This window comes from Megascapheus bottae, chromosome 7, assembly GCF_031878675.1.
Source record: "Megascapheus bottae isolate mThoBot1 chromosome 7, mThoBot2.hap1, whole genome shotgun sequence".
NCBI lineage: Eukaryota > Metazoa > Chordata > Mammalia > Rodentia > Geomyidae > Megascapheus > Megascapheus bottae.
In genome coordinates, this window is record NC_143515.1 from 76,988,453 (window position 1) to 77,008,513 (window position 20,061).

The 20,061-nt window shown below is 39.0% G+C and overlaps 1 non-coding gene across 1 annotated transcript; it reads left to right on the top strand.

Annotated features, from left to right (window-relative positions):
• Positions 1-12,612: 12,612 nt before the first annotated feature.
• On the top strand, positions 12,613-12,736 carry LOC150061085 (small nucleolar RNA SNORA40). Its single transcript, XR_016536323.1, has one exon. It is a non-coding gene; the product is annotated as a small nucleolar RNA SNORA40 (small nucleolar RNA).
• Positions 12,737-20,061: the final 7,325 nt, after the last annotated feature.

Here is a 20,061-nt window from a genome sequence, read left to right on the forward strand (position 1 = left end):
ACCCCCATTAGTCATGAGAAGCTATTTGCATCGATTTTAAGAATGATTTTAAGCATATTGTATATGTGTATATTTCCTTTGGTCATAACTCAATTACAAACTTTGTGGATGTATATATATATACATATATATGGCCATAATATTTACTGCATTGTATCCATTCATACACCAACCCAAGAATAGTCACAGTTGTTCCACATCTTAACTCCCCAGTTATCTTGATAGAGTTTTGTTTGTTTGTGCAGACATTTTATACATTTATTGGCTATTTTCTGGGAATATATACTCAGAACCTCTGCCAGTTTTCTGATTGGTTTTCCTTTATTGATTTGAAGAAAAAGAGTAACATAGCTTTTCAAGTTCCCCATTCAAATCCAACTAAATAAAATAAGTAAATGGAAAATACCAAAATTGAATCAAACCACAGAACCTAGTAGAAAAGAATGTTGTAGAAATTAATGTTTCAGTACATTAAGTACTGAAATTAACAATGATAGGTGTGTATGTATACTTGTGTGACAGTACTAGTACTGGTACAGGGGCTTAAACACTGCCTGGGAACTGACTTTTAGATTTTTGCTCAACGCTGATGCTTTACTACTTAAGCCTCAGCTCCACTCCTGACTTTCTGGTAACTGGATACAGTCGAGTCTCCCTCTTTCCTGCTGAGGCTGGCTTCTAACTGCACATCTCAGATCTCAATCTCCTGAGTAGCTAAGATTACAGGAGTCAGCCAACAGCACTGGGTGAGATCCTATAATTTACTGGTGTTGCTTATTAAATTTATTTCTGTGATCTTTAAGAAGTTATACAAAGGGGTCTCAATTTATCATGTCAATTTACGAGCACAGTTACTCTTGATCAGTGTTGGCCGGTCCCTCCACGTTTCTCCCCCAGAATGCATCTCCTATGCGCCTTTTATGGATCACTAGATCCCACCTCTGCCTCGATTCCATAGATTTGATCAAGATTGTCATGGAATGCAGATCCAATAGACTCTGAAATCCATAACTAGGATGAAAGGAATAGGGGAAATAATGATTACATTAACAAATTTATCTATGTTATACAATCTCTTTCTATTTTTACTTATTTTTATTTTTTATGCCAGTCCTGGGGCTTGAACTCAGGGCCTGTGCCCTGTCTCTGACCTTTTGTGCTCAAGGCTAGCACTCTACCATTTTAGCCATAGCACCACTTCTGTCTTTTTCTGTGTGTGGTACTGTGGAACTGAACCCAGGGCTGCATGCGTGCTAGGCAAGCACTCTACCACTAGGTCACACTCCCAGCCCTTGCATTCCTTTTTATTGATGAAAGTAACCTAAATAAATGAAAAAAGGAAAGGTCATAAAATTCATACCATCTGTATCCCTCTGTTCCTTACCCAGAAAGCCTTTGCTGTTCAGGGTCCTCTGTGCTCCTCCCCCTGCCCCATCCAACTTCTTACACTATTTCTGAAGTATGCATCACAATTCAAAGACAACAATTCATAGGAACCATGCATTTTTGTTTCTTTTGTTATTTTGCAGAGTTTGACTTACTAGCTTTGTATGATTTACTTGTAAACAAAAGTAAAGTTTCTCCCCCCCCAAATACTCCACCATCCTTAGATTTTCCGCTATTGGTGTAAAGAAACAAGAACATCAGCACCTATCCTTCCCCTCTCTACTGCCTGATATTTCTATAAACATATTCCATAGTCTATTATACTTGCATTGCTATTTTTCTTCATAAAAGGAAAAATCCTTATTTTCTCTTTTTTGCCAGTCCTAGGACTTGAACTCAGGGCCTGGGCACTGTCTTTGGTCTTTTCTCAAGGCTAGTGCTCAAGTGCTTGAGCCATAGCACCACTTCTGGCTTTTTTTCCTGTGTATGTAGTACCAAGGAATTGAACCCAGAGCTTCATGCATGCTAGGAAAGCACTCTATCACTAGGCCACGCTCCCAGCCTTTACTTTCTGTTAGATTACAAAATATAGCATGTATTTAAGCAATCATTTCTGCTTCAATACTTTTACTTATTTTATATTTAAATGATCTTAGAGAAAAGTGCCAGTTCTTTCAGATGAGGTCATTCCATTTTGGTTTTACAATTTTGTGCTCTGTATAATTTCCTGTTTTCATCAGTGAGCCTTTTAAAGAAGATTTCCGTCTCTATAACCCAGAAAATTTTAGAATGCCTATTCAGTTCCTTTATATACTGGAACACCCATCCATCTTTCTATTATATCCCTGAAACCTTGCTGTTTCTCAACTCATAAAGCCTCCTGACATCTCTGCACTGTTGTTTGCATTACCTAATGTTCTATAAAAGTTTGAATGCAATACAACCATCCCCTCCCTGCCGCCTGCCTTCCTTCTTTCAGGATTCTTTTCCTCCCTCTCGAATTCAGGAGCTCAGCCAAGAGAGAAACAATAGCTCATACCTATAAATAATAGTGTCTGTATCAGTAACTCCTGTAAGTCCATTACATGCATTAACTCACTGGATTTCCATTCAAAACAAAGCAGGCAACTATACTTTAATATTCCTGTTTTACCTGTGAGAAATCATCCAAAGAAACCCGTCTGAAGTCAGAGTGCCACTGAAGAATCACTCAGGCTGCCTTTTTCAATCCAGATGCAAGTATTTTCCCTGCTTGGAGATTTTTATTTTTATTTTTATTTTTATTTTTATTATTATTATTATATTGTAAAAGTGATGTACAGAGGAGTTACAGTTACAAAAATTTTGTAATGAATAAATTTCTTTTTGAACAGTGTCACTTCTTCCCTCCTTTTCTCCCAGTTTTTCCTTCCTGGCCCCCCTCCTTCTCAAGTTGTTATCATTCATTTTCAAATGGTGTCCAGGGAATATCATCGCTGCATTTGGTTCCCCTTTCTTCCACCATTTCTGAGCTCCCCTTTACACTTCCCCAAACAGTTAAACTTACATATAAGGCAAAAGGTACAGAAATAAAAAAAAAAAACAGCAGCAAGGAGGGAACAAAAGAAGCAAAATAACCAAAGCCTCCATTCCCTTTCTTGGAGTTCATTTTAATAAACATCATTTTATACAATTGTATCCCCATAGCTTTTGAACCTTTGAGATCCTCTCCTAAGAACATCCTCCTTTGCTCTCACTGTGCATGAATGCCTAGAGTCCTGTATGATTCATCATGTCCAAGAGTAATTATTTTTGTTTTTTACTATCCAGTGTGTTTACTTGTAGATTTATAAGAACTTTCTAGTTACAACAAATGAGGGAAATCATGCAACCTGTGTTTTTTGGGGTCTGGCTTATTTCACTTACCATAATTTTCCTAAGTTTCCCATTTCTTTTTTTCTTTTTTTTGTGGGTTCTGGGGCTTGAACTTGGCCTGGACACTGTCCCTGAGTTCTTCAGCTCAAGGCTACTGCCCTACCCCTGGGCCTGGGTACTGTCCCTGAGCTCTTCAGCTCAAGGCTACCACTCCACCCTCAAAGCCAAGCCTCACTTCCCATTTTCTAATTGGAGATAAGAGTCTCAGGTTTCTTTGTGTCAGGGCTGGCTTTGAACCTTGATCCTCAGATCTTAGCCTCCTGAGTAGCTAGGATTACAGGCATGAGCCACCTCGCCTAGCTCCCATTTCTTTACAAATGGTACCATATCATTCTTGCAGATGGAAGCAAAGAATTCCATTCTGTATGTATACCATATATATATATTTTTTTTTATTCATTCATCCACAGAGGAGAACTGGATTGATTCTCTGTCTTGGCTATGGTAAATTATGCTGTAATGAACACAGTTGCACTGGTAGCTTTAGTAGGCTTTTGTTTGTGGTCATTTGGCTAAGTGCCCAGGGGAACTCTGTGTTTAGTCTTCTGAGGAACTGCCATGCTGCTTTGCAGAATGGTTGAAGAAGTTTTCATTCACACAGTGTAGTAGCAATCCATTTTAGCCACATCCCCACCAGCATCTGTCATTTTTAGTTGTATTGACAATGGCCTTTGAAACTGGGGTGTGATGGAATCTCAGTATTGTCTGGATTTGCATTTCTTTTATGGTCTGAGATGTTGAACATGTCTTCATGTACCTATTGGCCCTTCTTGTTTCCTCTTCAGAGAAGTTTATTTATGTCTTTACCCCATTAATTAATTGGGTTATTGCTTCTGTGAAGGTTTGGTTTTGGGTGTTTACTTTTTTGTACACTAAGTATATTTTAGATATGAGGCCCTTGTCTGATGCATAGCTAGTATAATTCTTTCATTCTGTGGGTTTTGTATTTATCGTGCTAGTTATGTCCTTTGCCAAGCAGAAATTATTCAGCGTTATTTTACCTAGTCTTTCTTTGATTTGATTTGATTCTGGGTCTTTACTTAGGAAGTTTGAACCCATGCCTGAGTCCCAGTGTTTCCCCTACCCCTTCTTGCAATATTTTCATGATATCTGGCCTTCCATTGAGGTCTGTGATCCATTTAGAATTGCTTGTCATACAGGGTGATGTATAAGGTTCTAGCTTCAGTTTTCTACATTTTGCTAGTCAATTCTACAAGCACTATTTGTTGAGGAAGCTGTCGGTCTTTCTTCCATCCTATGCTTTTGGCGCCCCTTATTAAATGTTAGGTGTCTATAGGTCTATGGGTTTCTTTCTGGGCCTTCTTTTCTGTTCATTAGAAAAGCCCAGGACCCAGTGTCTGGAGGTTCTAAAACTTCCATTTCCTGGTTCTTTGTGTCTGAATGTTCTTTGTTTGTTCTACACTTCCACTGTCCTTTTGAAGGACACCCACAGGCTCCTATTTTGCTCCCTGGATGCATCCATCCATCCATCCCAACCCCTGACAGTCACCAACACAACCATGATCTTCCTGCTGTGTTTGCCATTGAAAATCCTTTGGATTTTCTCAATCCTCTTCCACGACACAGTTTTCATTTCTCAGCTGTAATTTATTCTTTTCCTTACCTATTTAAAGTATGTTTTTTGATGTCATGGCTCTTTATTTTTATTGGCATATAGTGATTGTATAATTATTGGGTCCACTGGAATATTTTTATACTTTATGCATTGTACAAGGATAAACTTGGGAAAACCCACATATTCAGAGTCTCAAGTCTCCCTAGTTCCTTTGTATTGAGAATATTCAACATCCTTTCTTCTTGATATTTTGAAATGAACATAAGTGATTGCTGGCTTTAGCCCACTTTCTGTGCTATAGAGCTCTAGAACATAAGTTTTGTTCCATTCTTCCCAACTGTATTTTTCCATAGCCTTAATTTAAAAAAAAAATTCTTCCTCTCTTTTCTTCTCAGCCTCTGGGATTCACTATTCTACTTGCTACACCTATAAGATACATTTTTAGTTGAGATCACACCGTACCTAACTTTCTGTGCCTGCTTTACTTTCATTTAACATCATGTCCTCCGTTTCCACCCACCGTGGCTTAAATGACAACACTGACAACATTTCTTGTGGTTGATCAACACTACACATTGTTCATGTGTATCATATTTTATTTTTCCTTCCACCTATGGATGGATGCTTGTGTTGATTTCTTGTCATAGTTATTGTGCTGCAATAAAAATGTGCATACAGATTCTCTTTAGACATACTTCATTAACGGCTGGTACATCTTATATCATTTCCTTACTTGCTCAAATATACTCAATGATTTCATGTTTTGTAGAGTAATTTTTATTTCTATGAATCAATATTTCATCGTAATTTAGTTTTGTTCTCTCCTGTTGTTCTAGAAAGCATTTTATTGGAATATTTGTTCTATTACTCGGTGGGTAATTTCTTTTATAAGAAATTCTTTCTTTTCTATTTCATGTACCATTTTTCTCCCTTCTCTGCCTTTTCCTTCTGGTTTTCATTATTATTAATAGAAAATTGAGATTTCATTCTATTTAATTTTTGTTTAATCATTTACTTATTTGTTTGGGGGACACCAGATTGAACTCAAGGATTCTTGTTCACTAGTTGTTGACTCTACCACTTGAAACACATCTCCAGCCTATTTACCTATTGGTTACTTTTAAGGAAGGTTCTTGCTTTATGCCAGAGCCATCTGGGTCCATATTTCTCCTACTTATGCTTCCCTATGTTTTAGGGCAGATAGGCCCACACAATCATGCCCAGTCAATGTGCTTGCCCAGTTGTTGGGGTAGCTGGTGTGTGATGCGGAACTCCATCATTCAGTTAACATAGACTCGCTCAAACGTCTTTTGCCCAAGCTGAATTTGGGCCCTGATTCCTCAAGTTCTGGCTCCCAATTAGGCTTGCTCTCCTGTGACCAGCATTTAAAAATTTTTAAATCTGATATTTTGTCTGTATTCAGGATAGATGAATTTTTCCTTCTTACTTGCTTATCTTAGTGGAGGTTTTGTTGTCTCCTTCATAAATATTATTTGAGTACAGGTACATGTAGTGTTTCCTTTTGTTTCCATTTTACTGAAAACACTGAAGTACTTGTGATATGTTGATGTTTTCTATTTTCAAGTTTATTTAATTTTATTACCATAATTAGATTTATTAGGGGTGATCCAGGGTGAATTTTTTCTTCCTATGTGGTCAGAGAAATAAAGATTTTTCTGCTAGCATAGACATAGCCTGATACAAACAACAGCTTGACACTGCCTTTCCCCGAGGCTCTGCTAGCCTGATCTCCCCTTTCCTCCCCAGCCAGTGTGGAAGAAAATGAGTAAAATTTAACTTTTGAATAAGAAACTATACTATAATAAAAAGGCCCTTTTCCTACTTTATTCCAAACAATTCCCTTTCTTTAAGGACAATCAGGTCCTGCCAAAATCTCTGACTTAATTTGCTGGTACATATGAATGCTTCCATTTCTGCCTTCTCTATTATGAGAGGAAAACTGATAAGCATTAGCAGTTTTACCCTACTTTGAAAATTTTCTCCCTATTCTGTTGGGAAAAATTTTCTATTGTGGATGAAGAATTCCATAAGCTACCCAGCATGAACTTCAAATGTTGAAGATATGAAGAGTTTTCAAAACTTCACCTCTAGCTGTCCACTACCGCCCCTTAGAGCTGCCTGAGAAGGGAATATATATCATCTCTCATTTTGCACATGGCTTTATGAAATTGATCTTGATGAGTTGCTCATTTGGCATAACTAATATTCTAAAACCCTTTAATTATTATTTATTTTTCTCAGCCATAACTCTGGCAATGAATATTGTGATCTTTTCTTGTATTAGCTGAACTTTCATAGATAGTTCATAAAATGAAATGGTGTATGTAGTATTTGGTGTGTGTGTGTGTGTGTGTGTGTGTGTGACAGAGAGAGAGAGAGAGAGAGAGAGAATAATTATTTTACTTCACAAAATGAGCTCCAGATTCAACCCTTATATCTCTGCCCTTTGAAATAGTCATCTATTTCCTTAAAATGTAGCTCACATTCACATTTTTCAGCTTTCATATCCTGCTGAAGCAGAGTCCAGAAATGTCTTTCTTTTTCAGTATTTTTATGTCTCTTGATTCTAGCTGATGTGATTCTTCTACTAACGTTCTAGATATTCAATAAGTCAATTTACACATTTCATCAGATGAAAAAGCTCTACCCACAAATTTCTTCAAGATGCTCATTTGTCTACTGTGTACTCTGGGGATTTTGCCATCAGACAATGACCTTAAGATTCTCAGAAGACCTGTTGTTAGAGGGTAGAATTTACAGTCTGCCTTTGGAGTATTTATAAGGATTTCTGTCTATGAAAAGGGGTATATTAGGCAATGCCTAAAACAATTCTATAGAGTTTTCATGAAAGACTCTCATACACCTAGATTCTTCTTTAGATCATACTTTCTTGATCTTGAGCTTTGTTTCTCACCATGGGAGCCAAAAATGAGGAATAAGATCCAAACTTAATAAGTCCCAGTGCCTATTTATTTTGAGATCCACTTTAGATTGCTTATCTCCTTTCACCTGTTCCTTCTTCATTGACAGACATGACCGTTCTACCTAGAGATGTTCTCAGGAGTTCTCTGGTGTGTACTGGACATTGTCTACTTTCCACATTGCAGTAAGAAATGGTAATACTAGCTTTTCTATTACAAATAAGGAAGGTCTCCTTGATACCAACTGTCAATTGCTTTTTTCTCTCTTTCATTTTCCCTTGCCAATCGCTTGGAGAATCACTAAACTCCCTGTCCTCACTATGTTTCTTCAAGTCTTTTCTGGTTTTGTCTCATCTCTGAGTCCCAAAGTCCCCTAGTTACTTAGCCTTAAAGCCAGTGTCACGGTGTCTTCGTCTTTGTTATAGGTAGCAAATTTATTTTGGTGGTGTACTCCATACAGCTTCACCTACATGTAAGGGTTCTTGATATTAGATCCAAACTGTACAAGAGTGATGACTCAATATTTGGGTACCCAAGACATGGTCTTGGAGATATAAACATAACTCCATAGACATAAAAATATATGATGGGATATATACTCTATAGACCTAATGTTATATTATATAGATTGACATGTATCTATGACATACAAACCCTCAGCTTAATTTTAATTATGTTTTAAAATCTATGTGCCAGTGATTGTATATAGAGATTCCCTTCTTGAATACTTGTTAGTTAAATATGTCATTTGAAATATGAAGTAAAAATCAATGTTAATAAAATCTTTAAAAAACATTCTTTTCTCATGATTATTATCTCACATTATTATTATTTTCACATTTTTATTGTCATTATTATTCTGCCATTTCTGGAGCCTGCAGATAGACCCAGTTGTAAGTTCTCATGAATGTCTCTCTTACAGGTATAGTTCTTTGCGGCTAGCGTGTGATGTGATTATCTATTTATTCCCTCACCTTTGTGGTGACTGCAAGGAAAGAGCCAGGCTTTGGGGCTTTGACAGCTTCCCCCCTGTCTTATTTATCCCAGTATGGGCTCTCGAATGGACTGGAAAGCATGGTGCCTTCAGGTTAGCTGTGGGCTTAGCTGTGAATTTTACATGATAGACTAGGACTTCAAAGGAAGTTCCCTAAGAAGCAAGACACAAAGACACAAAGTGGGGAAGAACTTGGAGCACCTTTCCTAATCCAGATTCAGGAGAATGGCCACCACTTCCATGCCACTTCTCCTTGGCATGGCAGCCATTGAGACTGGACACACTCAGGAACAGACAAACAGGCCGTGGGCTTCATGATAACAAAATAACAAAATTCTGGAGGCTCATTTGTCATAATTAGTATAAACCTTGACTCTCCTAGAAGAGATTTACAATAGGGCAAAACCTACATACATAAGGCCATATAGGATAAGGCTGAATGAAAGGACCTCCAGGATACAGAAACAAGAGCCATATAATATGTGATTGTTGTTCTTAATGTACTATGTTATCTCTCATCTCTTTTGTTGTCCCTTGGTTATCTCATATTGTTACAATATCTTACCTTGTTATCTGATATATTGTGTATATGTTTATTTGTTTATTTGAAATAGGAAAGGGAAGGAGGGAAAAAAATGAGGTTGGGGAGAGGGAAATGGGGACAAAAACATGAGAAGGGGTAGCAATTTTGTTAAGTAATACATCTTGTATATGGTGAATATAATGTAACCCTTCTATTAATTACAATAAAAATATATTTTAAAAAATCTCTGAAATGTCAAAAAGGACACAATGATGACCACAGTCACTTCTGGAACTAAATCTGCCTCAGTGACTTCTCCTCGTCATCTCAGGCCTTAGAATGGGAAAGTGGTGGAAAGGCCATCAGAGACAAAGGCATGAGTTTGAGAACTCCCCAAAGAGGTCTAGGAGTTCTGTGGGCTCAGTAGCTGTCAGAAGGCCTATGCAAGTTCCTAAGCCTTGGTCTCTTCCTTTGGTGGACTGCTCTTGTATTTTCCCACATTATTTGTTAACATTAATTAGTTATAAAAAGGAGTTTCATTTTGCCAATTCCAAATATGCATGGAATGTTTCTTGATCAGATCCATCCATCTTTCTGTTACTCTTACCTCTTCCCCAAATCAATCTCAACAAGCTTTTATTGCCCCATTCCTACATTTGCTCGTACAGTATTTTGGCCACTTCTTCCCATGCTGCTTCTGTGCTTCTTCACTGTTGCTTATGATTCTTGGACTTGTAACCTGGACCTGGAAAATGTTAGGCACAGATGAATTCCACATGGCAGCCATTTACAAGGAGACTGAATAACAGCTGCTCTCAAAGCGGGTAAAGAGCCCAGCACAGGGTCCTGCAGCACAGAAACCTCATGCAGGATAGTGGATGGCTTGTCACATCCATGTGACTATGGTCATTGGAAATGGTAATTCACAGTATTCTAAAGGTCACTTGGCCTTATGGATGAGGAAACCGAAGATCTCATGATTTGACCAACTTGAAACAGCCAGAAGGCAGATTAACTGGAACATAAAACCACACGTCTATCTCCAAAAGTCTATGTGACCTTTCACTGTGATACTCTTGGGCAGATGACTTTGAAGACCCCAAGCTTCCACAATCTTCAAAGAGAGAGAGATGCTCTTTCTTCACTCCTTGGAAGAAAGGAACAGAAAAGAAAACCAACGAAGACTTAAAGGCCCTGCCCTGAAGAGAGGCACATTTGTCTTTCCCATAAAATGTAACAAACAAACTAATCTAGCTCCTTTGTGAATGTTCTCCTCCAAAGGCTAGAGGGTAGCTTCTGCTATTGATCATCTTCCTGAAAGTTATAAAAACACAGACATTGGTTAGGGTAGAAGAATAAAAATAATCCAGATGTTTTATGGCCCCAAAGTAATCTAAACCTTCCAAATTCCTTATTTAAAAGCTCATGGCACCTATTTAAGGTGGTAAATTTCCTCTCCGTGTCACAGGGAGGTAATTAACTTTTAGAAAAGTAAGCATCTTGCTAGTGTCATACAGCAATAAGCCAAAGAGTTCAGACTTAAACTGAATTATCTGGCTGGAACTTAACTTATTTGGCAGGTCTTTTGAATGTATATTGAAAACAGCCGGCATGTTCATTGAGGAGAGACTAGAGAAACCACCTCATAGTTCATGAGCACTTGTGGACCACCTTAAATTCTGTAGTAAGGTATGGACAGTGCCTCCTTGTCAGTGCGACTGGAAACCATGGAGTAGAACTGCGATCGTGCCACATGTTTGGAAGGCATTCTTCTGAATTTTTCACTTAGGGTTTAGAAGCATCTGTCGACTTGCTTCCACCCAGTTTTTAAGGCAAAGACTCCCTGAATGTGAATCTTAATGTGAATCACTGTGAGCACATATGGACGCAAATACCGCATTCACATCAGATGCTCTTCTCAGTGGCTCTGTGATGGTGTTTGTTACCGCTGCTGGTCAGCTTCACATTTCTGTGATGAGATTCCAGATAATGAACTGATGAGAAGAAAAGGTTTGTTTTGGCTCATGGCTTCTGTGTGGTTCATGGATATCTGTCTTCCCTGGTGAAAGCTTGTGATGGGGAAGAGGCTATGCATCTCATGGCAACAAAGTGGCCATGAGGAAGACAAAGACAGAGGAAGTAGCCCAGTCCTACAGATTTTTCACAGACAATAGCCTCAGTGTTCTGACTTCCTATTTCTAGGCTCCTCCCTTCCAAGTGTCCACTTTCTCTCTAGAGCTTCTCACATAACATATTTTCTTTGTGGGACACTCATCCAAATGATAGCATTATACTCAATCCACATAATTCACTATGTCCTTTGATGAAAATGGAGCCAGGAAATTTAAAGTGGTGGGTGAGGTTATAGGATGGATGTGGGTGAGGATGATGGAACAGGTGACACTGGTCAAGATTCACTGTGCTCACAACATAACACGTTGAAAGGAAACCATGTGTCTAGCAATGTAAAGAGAAGGAACTAGGAAAAAAGGGGGAGGAGGTGGAGGTGCACCAGCGTTCCTCTGGGAAAGCCCTTTTCATGGTGGCAGCTCATTTCTAAGGGACAGCACACACTTCCCAGCTTCTATGGCCCTTGTCTTCCTGTAGGCTTTTATCCCGACATCTGTGCCTTTGCAGCTCAGCTTCCTCCCCTACAGGACCTAAGCTTTCTAGTTCTTCTTCCCCCACCTCCAAACCCTCTGTTAGGAAGCTCAGATCTGGGGAGAGTCGTAAGTACCATTGAAAGCCCGCCTCCCTCCTTGCCATTTCTGTTTTTATTTTTGACTTCGCTTCGTTCTGACAGGAGCACTGTTTGTCCTGACTTGAGACTGATGTTATGACTCACCAAGGAGATACAGTGCGCTGATTTTCGAATCAGGTTCCTGTTTTCTTTCTTTATTTTCCCTATGACTCATTCTCTTCAAAAATCTCTAATTTATAATAAAACTCAGTAAGAGGTAAGCAAAGGAAATGTTTCCAATGGGCTGTCATGTCATGTTTGTTTATTTACCTCTTGGGGTGAACAGGGTATCTCTTCCAGCAGAACCCCTGATCCATAATTTCCCTGGCACCTTCTACCACTGGGGTCAATTCTGAATGGAAGCTGATTTCTAGGAAGACCTCAGCTGTGGATTGGCCTACTTGAAAGCAGTAAAATCTTTTTCAATGTGCACTACAGATGTGTATCAAAATGACAAAGAACCAAAAAGAGAGGACTTTATTTACAATATTTTAATAAATATTAGAAGTTGTGGTCCTTTATAGATATACCTCAAGTAGCACTTATGTGTATCTTTGTTTAATTTGTACTAAAGTATTACAGACAAGTACAAATATTAAATCCTCTTTGCAATGCAGAATATTGTTGAATGTGAACTTTGGCACATGTGACAAAGAATATGGTTCCTACAATCTTTGTTAACTCATGCAGGTTTTCTCTTGGAATAAAGTTGATATAAAAGCCAAAAAAAATTAAAAGCACCTTATGTGGACTAACTTCACGTATAATCTGGATAGAGTTTATAGGTTTACAGTGAAAAATAATCAAGTAAATAATCAAGTAATCAAGTATAGAAAGAGATGGGGAATTTTGAATGACATGGGTTATTATCTAAACAAGGAGTCAGAATATTCTACCAGAGCAGGATACCTCATTCAATATATAACTGCCTTCTATGACCCTTTACACATGTAAAAGCACTGTCAGAAAATCTCTAATACTGAACTCTAATACTTATCCACTTGAAATTCAAGACTGGTATCCTGATCTTCTTGAGGAACCAGAGACAAGAAGTGGTGTCCTTTTCTCTTGATCTTGTCCTTAGGGGAATGTTACTTTTTCTAACTGGATCCCACCTACAGGCTTTGGATGTGACTTATAGTCCCTCAGGCATTCAGTTGTCTGCCCCTGTCCGGCAACTTGGTTTGTCTGTACCCCAGCCTGGGATATGCCCCAATGCAGAATGGCCAGGACCCGGGACCTGAATCTCTCTAGGAAAGGTCGTTCTATTTACAAACCATTGACACTAAGCTTTCTGAGGTAAAAAGATTACATTCTCAAGGAAACGGTGAAAAAGACCAGACTCTTGTTGGGAACTGAATTCTGTTTCTCTAAAAACCAACGTGAAAATCCTAACCCTAATGTGAGGACCTTGGAGACAGTACCTTCAGGAGAGAATGAAAGGATCAGGAAGCCCTAAGGGTTGAGATCAAGAAGAGTGATAAAGTCCCCTGCGAGGAAAGGGAGGATTGCACATACACAGTGGAGAGGCCCAGAGGACACAATGAAAAGGAAATAACCCAGCAGCACCTTGACTTTGGACTTACATTTTCTGAGAAGGTGAACTAAAAATTGTCTATTAGGATACCCCAAGCTCTCTGTGGCCTTGGGTTTGGGCAGTAGGCAAACCATCATGTTCTTTTTCAACAGAAACTATCTGGGATGGTAACAGTGCAGTCCTGTAGTCAGGCCAGGTGCCATCTTCCTCTCCCTGGTATCCAGCAATGTTAGTGTTTTAATTCAGACCCAGAGATAGTTCAGTTTTCCTTCCTCCTCCTTGGGGGTTCTTAATTCCATTCACTGAGATCACCAAGGGACCTACTTCATCATGCCCCTTGATTCCATGAATTAAATTTCATTCATCTCTCTTCAAGAATCTTGTTTTCAGTGTTTATAAAGCATAGATTTGATATGAGATTTTACATTCTTCTTTAACTCCACCAAAAATGTAAAAACCACAGAACTTTCACAGATTTCCTAGTTCCCGCGAAGATGATGGAGAAAGTCATTCTTGAGATTAGCAGACACTATTTTCTACAAACGGAATGAACTAGATCCTCACAACCCTCCATGTACTTCTTTGATCACGGGACTCTACTCAGATAGTCAGGTGACTTTGCAAATTTGTGCAGGTGAATCATGTAACTGCCATCATCGAAGACCTTAGTCACTTCTCATCCCACTTTCTCTGTCACATCCCCTGAGGTTGGGCGAGTGATATGCTGCCCTGACTGTTGGCATTTGGGATGTGCTAATTAAAATCCTCAGGTAGGTTTGTTTGGACTTACCTAAGACAATTGGAATTGCCTCATAGCCTCTTTCAGAACAATCAAACTTTTGTTAACTACCCAGATGCAATAATAGCTCCTAGAATCAATCCTACCATCCCCACTGTTGACTTGCAGTATGCTGGTGACAGCACAGAGTAGGGACAGTAGATCACCCACAATATAAATTTAACTCCTGTCCACAGAAGTAAGCAGATTCTGGAATGCAGAGTCCAAAAGCTAATCTGTGTGAAATCCTTCCAATCATCAACATGTATAATGGCAAGCAGATAATTTGAAACTGAAGTTGTACCGTTTCAAGAACATCACTGATAACACAGCATATACCATTAAAATGTCTCTATTATAATATATATAATATTGTAGTTATTAAGGAGTTGTACAAAGGACTTGCAGTTCTATAAGTCAGGCAATGAGTACAATTCTTCTTGAGTGATGTCATCACCTTCCTTCTCTTTCCCCCATTTTCCCCCTCCTGTCCTTGTCCATAAGTTGCTTAGTTCATTTTTATATAGTATATGTTGAATACTACTACTATATCTATTCACCTATCCTCTCTCTTTCCATTTTGATGGCCTATATGTGATTTGGTTTTTTTTTTTACAGTCCTGGAACTTGAACTCAGGACCTGAGCACTCTCCTTGGGATTTCTTGAGACTAGGCTCTACCACTTGAGCCACAGCACCACTTCTGGCTTTTTCTGTGTATGTGGTACCGAGGAATCAAACCTGGGACTTCATGCATGCTAGGCAAGCACTCTACCATTAGGCCAAATTCCCAGCCTGCCTGTATGTATTTTTATCTTTCCTTTTCAGAGGGGACTCAGAGCCTCTATGGACAGGAGACAACACTGCTTGGGCCAAGGCAGAAATTTTCTAAAAGAAAAGTGGAGTCCGTAATCCCCTTTATACTTACTGCCAGATTCTTGCAGCAACTTTTGTACTGTATAAACAGACATAGAGCTTCTCTCTCCTCTCTTTCCTCTCCCCCTCTCCATCTCTCCCTTTCTCCCTCTCCATTTCCCTTTCCCTCTTCCTCTTTATCCCCCTTCTCCCCCAACCCTCTCTCTCTGTCCTAGTCTCCAAGGGCTGAATCTAATGGAACTGCTGCTTGCAAAGGATCCTGGAAAATGTAGTTTTCATACTTCTAGGCATCACTACAGAGACATGAGTTTTTGCTTTGTGGATACCTACTGAAGCGACTCACCCTCAGGATTTTACTGGTGTCTTCTCATTTCTCTTTGTAGCATCTTTGTCAAAGCAGTAATAAAGTTTAAATAAGTTAATCTGTTGCCAAGCAACTCACTTTTGTATGAGTGCGAGTGTGACTGTTAGGGTGGCATTTCTTTACTTCTTCCATGACAAGGTACTGGCAGGTTTAAAGGAATTATACATACACCTACAATTCCAAGAGGATTTTTTCTTCTTTTCTAAAATTGTACTGATTTGTATTACATTACACAGAATCCCTATAAAACTAATATATGTATATGTATATATATATATAACAACCAACATGTCTCTTTTTAAAAGCCTGTGTACTTTGAGAGTCATTGTCTATACTGTATATTTCATAGGTTTTCTTTTGACTTCCTTGCTTTGAAAATGAAGTACATTTGATGCCTTATAGAAAACACCAAGCCCTTCATCTTCTCTTCTTGTTTCTCAATGTCTTTCTGTTGAGTGTTAATCATATTCCAGCACTGGCTTTATTCCTTGAGAAAAGAATGTTCAAAACTAGCTGATGAATCATGTTTCTTGGACACTTCCCATGTGGTACTCTCTGCCCTTTCCATCATAAAGGTTTGAGTTTAATCTTTATTAGAGAAGTTTACACACGCACATACACATGCGCGCGCGCGCCTTTTCCACATCTACCTAGTTTATCTGAGAACTGAAGGAATGGATATTTGTTGATTTTTTTTGTTGACAAGTGTTTTATTCCTTGTGACAGCCCTGTGCTTTCCAAAACCCCAGGTTATCTCCTTAGCTCTTATTGTTTTTCAGGTGAAGAAATAAGGTACAGAGACATTAGCTGCCTTAATAAAGTTACCATAGCCATTGTTATAACAAAACAGGCATCAAATCTCCACATTGTGGTGCTAAATCTACTCTCCTGTGAGGGTATTCTACATGCTTGGTTCACTCACACTCCCCAGCTTACTGTGATCACAGTAAGCTCTAAGGTCCTTATTTAACTTTGACTTTTAAAACTATGATACTCTGTTCTGTTTCTTTGGTCCTGCTTTTGTTTTTTCCCCCACTGGTAGTATGGGTTTGTTGCTGTTGTTTTTCTTTTCTTCACTGTGCTTCTAAAATACTTCCATGTGCCCAAGTCTAGAGCACAAATCTCCAGAAATGAGCGGCTGGAGCTGAGCAATCACTTGAGAATTTGTGTCCTCATTACCATCTCAAACTGGGGCCTAATTCATGAGTGTATCTCAAAGACATGACATTGAGCTATGGCATCAAGTCAGCCCACATGGTTGTTCTACCAACTGGAAAGTTTGGCCTGACATTCTGGGAGGGAAAAAAATGTTCTGCATCATTTCATTGTGCTTAATATTCACAGGGAGAGCTGAAAACAATCCTATTTTTAACTTTAGTCTATCTCTAGTCTGATAATATTTTTTTGCCTGCTCTCCACCACTGCACATTTTGAGAACAATAGTTAAGACAGGAGCAAGCTTATCCTTCTATAATCTCACTGGTTGGGCAGATGGAGACTTACAAGACAGGGAAGAAAGTAGAACAAACCTTGTCATTAAGTGTATGGATTCCACCAATCAAAGACGTTAATCTTATAACTAATTCTCTCCCACTGGGATCATATGGAATTGTATCTTAAAGAAGTCTTATCAGTTTTAATACACTTAAAAATACCTTCATCCTAGGAAACGTAAAAATCTAACTACCCACTACGTAAACTCTGAAAGAGAAGTTGTTACATTGATGTGGAGATGGTATAAGAAGAAGAATCATCTTCAAAATAATCTGACTCTAAGACCAAGTACCCAAAGCCTATTTTTTAAGCAAGACACTGTTTCTATCTAAAAACGAGAGATTTCTAACTTCTTTTGGAAATACAAAAGCCTAACTTGTGTCACCAAAGAATTGGCGTTAGATCAGTGATGCTAGACCGAGAAGGCTGTGCCAAGAACTTTACCTCATAGGTGTGTAAACTCGCTCCCACTGTTGCCACAAAACCTGAGTCATATGCCCTTGCCTGTCCTGTCTTACTGTTTGAAACTTCATCTTCCTGGGTCCCAAGGTTCCCTCTCAGTGATTTCTCTGTTTTGATTTCTCAACTGTTAGTCAATCCTAGAACTCATTTCATATTTTCACTTCCTGAAGGTACATAAAGTTCTACAAGTTACAAACAGGGAAATGATGCGTCAAAGAACTCAAGAGGGAAGGCAAAAGTCCAGAAAGAATTGTTAGGTAGGTTAATAAGGACAGAGTTAAGAATCAAATTCATTGCTCTTTAATGTCAAAGTTCATGTCACTTATACCGCAATCTCCATTCTTTAGCAGTCATTGACTTTGTTTTCTTCCTTTGCAACTGTGTTTCCAGGTGAACCATTAGTATATCAGTCAAAGATGTGCTAAAATGTTGCTAGACCATTGGGCAGATCTGTCAAAGAGAATTAGATCCCCAAATTTCTTTATACCTCTTTCAATCTGTGGTGATCTATAATTCATCCTGTGAGAAATATGATATAGTCTTTTTACTTTTCTTCATAAGGAAGGACATATTTTTCCCACTGCAATTCTTTTTCATATAAGAATAAGCAAATTCTCTCTCTCTCTCTCTCTCTCTCTCCCTCCTCCTCCCTCTCTCTATCCCTCTCTCTCTCTCTCTCTCACACACACACAAATACACACACACATCTTTCTTTCAATGAGTAAAATTATTTAGTCCATTGTGATAACTAAGTTTACATGTTTCCTTTCATTCATTTATTGTCTTTGTTTCAAAAATCATACTTGGACCTATTATCTAGTAGAATATGTTCCGTGGATATAAATTTAATAGCATGACAGCAAGCAACGATCATAATTGTTTATATTCACTTTCCTTTGAATTAAAATAGAATCGGTCTGTAATCTCCAGATCCCCTTAGAAATCCTGAACTCCCAACATGAGAAGGGGTAGCAATGATGGTTAAGAAATGCACCTTCTACCTGGCAAATATAATGTAACCCTTCTATTAATTACAATAAAAAATTACAAAAAGAAGGAAACCCCGAACTCCCAGGGACAGAGGTTCTTGCCTTTAGCAGATGCTTGGTTTCCTTGTGTATGGTAGTGAACAACGGTGCTCATCATGCTGGGCGATAGAAAAGGCAGCCTGCAGAATACAAGCATCAAGAGCAGCAGAAATGGTCCAGATCATCCTGCCTGGTGGGATGTTTATCAGCCATGTGGAACCACTTTAAGTTTCTCAATCATTACAACACTGAAACATTTTAAAATTCCAAGCCATGTGTCTCCATACACTAAATCCAGATGTGACAAACCATCGGCTGAGCGCTTCTGGTGAAATCGCAGGCGAAGGAGTGTCAGAGAACCTGCATTTGCAATCCAGAGAATGCAGCACCTCGTCAGAACTCCCAGAAGCCCCCATGGGAAGGGGAGGCCCTCTGGCTTTTCCTTCTTCCCTCCGGCCAGCTCCCCACATACTTCTTTTAGTCACCTGGATAACCGTTTCACCCACGTGTCTGTCTCCAGCACTGCATTTAATGAGATGGCAGAGGCTGGGGGAGCAGACGAGGACCAAGCAGACCTTGAAGACAGGTCATGTTCAGACAGTGGAGGAGCTTTGGCTGCTTTTGTTCCAAGAAAGCTGGTTATTCAGGCAAGAGAATGCCTTTTCCTTCTGGTATTCTGCTGTAGGACTATCTACTAGTCTGAGAATGGATAGCTATACACAATGTTAGTGCTACACTGGCAGTGCCTTCTTTCTGATATATTGTTCTCACCCATGCACACGCAACCAATTTCCTCTCATCTCTGCTACTCAGGTGCAATGTCACCTCAGGAAAGCTTGTTCAGTCCATGACATGCCATTTCTGTACTCTCTGTCCCAGCTCTGTGAGATGGAGTCTCTAATGTCTGTCTTATTGATTTCTGTGCCCAAGAAAAGTTCTTCCCCAGAGGCTGAGAACTGATTCAATCAGTGAATGACGAAATACATAAAATTGAGAAATTATTTTCTGTGCATGCATTTCTGGGGTATTCTATAAATCCATAATAGATTTTTTCCCACATATTCAAGTTTCTCAGTATAGCTCTGATGATGTTTACTTTCTAGGAATTCTCAGACCCAGGGGAAATAATCTGGAGTCAGAACTATTGGACTGCATCTGAAATAGTGGATGACCTTGTTTTAGTCTACCCTACCAAACAGAATTAAGCAATGGACACATTTCTTCTCATTTTTGAGAACTTATTTTGAATCCAGGTGGTTCATACTTATAAATCCACGCTACTCAAGAAGCTGAAATCCAGAGGATCTCTGTTCCAAGTCAGACTGGACAGAAAAGTTGTGAGAGACTCCATCTCTAAGTAACCAGCAGATAAAAAAGACCAAGCTCAAAGTATGGTGTTAGAAAACACTGAGCAAGCACAAGGCTTTGAGTTCAAAAGGCTATATCGA